The sequence below is a fragment of the Ambystoma mexicanum genome, chromosome 2q (genome assembly GCF_040938575.1).
Source record: "Ambystoma mexicanum isolate Mex_15411 chromosome 2q, UKY_AmexF1_1, whole genome shotgun sequence".
Classification (NCBI taxonomy): Eukaryota; Metazoa; Chordata; class Amphibia; order Caudata; family Ambystomatidae; genus Ambystoma; species Ambystoma mexicanum.
The window spans coordinates 613,879,872-613,881,935 of record NC_090924.1 but is presented as its reverse complement, the minus strand read 5'-3'; the positions used below and the strand labels follow the sequence as shown (position 1 = coordinate 613,881,935).

The 2,064-nt window shown below is 41.5% G+C and overlaps 1 non-coding gene across 1 annotated transcript; it reads left to right on the top strand.

Annotated features, from left to right (window-relative positions):
* Positions 1-394: 394 nt before the first annotated feature.
* LOC138570371 (U6atac minor spliceosomal RNA) lies at positions 395-522 on the top strand. The gene has a single exon (XR_011303453.1). It is a non-coding gene; the product is annotated as a U6atac minor spliceosomal RNA (small nuclear RNA).
* Positions 523-2,064: the final 1,542 nt, after the last annotated feature.

Below are 2,064 nucleotides of genomic sequence, written 5' to 3'. Positions count from 1 at the left end.
TTCACCTCATTGGTGGTAAAACCCTCATTATCTGCTCCATCAGCTGCAGTGTGGCCATAGTTGGATCCTGGTTTTCTGTACCAATATTCTGCCCTTTGATCTTGTGATGTATCTGCCCATGACCTACCTTGATTTGCCAGGTCCTTAATCAGATGTAGACTTTTCCCTAAGAGAGTCTGGTCCTTTATGCACTCTTCCCTTAGGTAGGTGACAGCTCAGGCATTACCTGTTCAAAAGGGGTTACACATATACCTGAGAGGACGGCACACGTTAAAATGTATCTGGAATGTCATGAATTGTTGCAGTGATCGAATAATGTGCTGTTTCTTAAGCAACTTAAAACTAACCATGAGAAAGAAAGATCACATTTTGACGCTGGTATATACGGTTGTGGCTGCCTTATGAAAGGAGAGAAGGTTAACACTCCCCTTGACAAGGATGGAAGAGGTCCTAGTGGCCTTTACAACACATATACAGTTAAGGCACTGCCGCTTACTTTGTGGCGTCTAACCATGTTTTTATATTATACTTACAATGATACTTACACAGGCGTCTTTGTGAAACCCACTGCACACCGCACCTTTTATCCCCCCTTCTACCTCCTTTAGTTATTTTTCCAACAAGGAAATGTCATGCACTTTTCTTAAATACTGTTTACATGTATTTCTTTTATGTCCATTAATACTCCTTTTACCCCAACTGTTTTTTTTTTCAACTAAGCCTCTGCTGTGATATTCAAACAATTGAGTCTATCCCTATGCAGCTAAATGGGAACTCATCAAACCTCTTTTTATAGGAGAAATGACTCATCACAACTTTGCAAAGCTAGCAACTATGTATTCCCCTAGGAAAGGATGTATGGCGAGTTACCAGATGGTTACTAACACAATCGACCTGCCTACCTCTGACACTCCGCGGCACATTCACTCAATCTCATAACTTCTAGAACGATTGATGACTTTTTACAAATTAATAAATATGCCTTGTAGCTTTTTGGTTTTGATGCATTTTTGTGGCGCAAGCCACACATTTGCCAACATCATTGTTATAAAAGAAAGAAAGAGAGAGATGGGGTTCTGAACTGAGAACATATCTGGTTGGCATAGCAATCAGCAATGCAACGGAATGAAATGGCCAACTCACTAAAATCTCTTTTCCAAAGCCTTCTGCTGTACTACCCAATGAGAAGTTCCCTAACCATACTTGCTCCTATCAGCAGCTTTTTAAGACGCAAGCCTGTTTTGGGCTACTTTTCGTGGTAAATTGGGCCAGCTTTAGGCTACTTTTGGAAACCATAGATCCCCCTCACTGACCACGATGCAAAAAGTCAGATAGATCAATAAAGATTAATAGAAGCATGCATCTTTTGCATGGTAGTTTTATCTTTCAAACCATGTTCACAGGGTGTATAAAGGGGTTAAAATCAGACTGAGTAATGTGCTTCACAAACTACATTACATGTTTTATATTTGGTACTTTCACGAATTCGACTGCTGTGCATTGTGTCTCAGACCGATCATGGTTCATTTCCAGCAGTTCATGTTATCTTTACAAGTAGCAAGACCTTTATTGAGTATTTTCTGTGAAATGTGTTTACTGCAAGATGCCGTTACAGAACATCTTTGCAGTAACCCCCGTGTCACCTTGCATATGCATAAATGGGTCAGCCGCTTGTGTCTCCCATAAACACTGATCACACTTCTGCACTCTTATTCAGAGCACAGTGTGTGGAGTTTGCCTCGGAAGTCGCATTAAGAGAATGAAGGAGAGTACTAGAAAGGGAATAAGGAGGCGCAGGAACTTGATGTCTAGAGGCGGGACAAGGAAAAGGAGATTGACGAGGAAGCACATGCACATTCTTTCGGGGTATACATAGAGTGGACCTGCAAAATAGTTTCATCCTGTTTCTCGAGTCATTCTAGCTCCCCAGCGAGCTGCCATAAGCAATAAAAGCGGTGCACCCTTTGTAGGTCTGTCATTTGGATAGCTTGTAACCCGAAGAGCATACACTTTGGGTCAGCGAACACATGGCACCCCAATTGTTTCCATAAACCAGTTAAATCT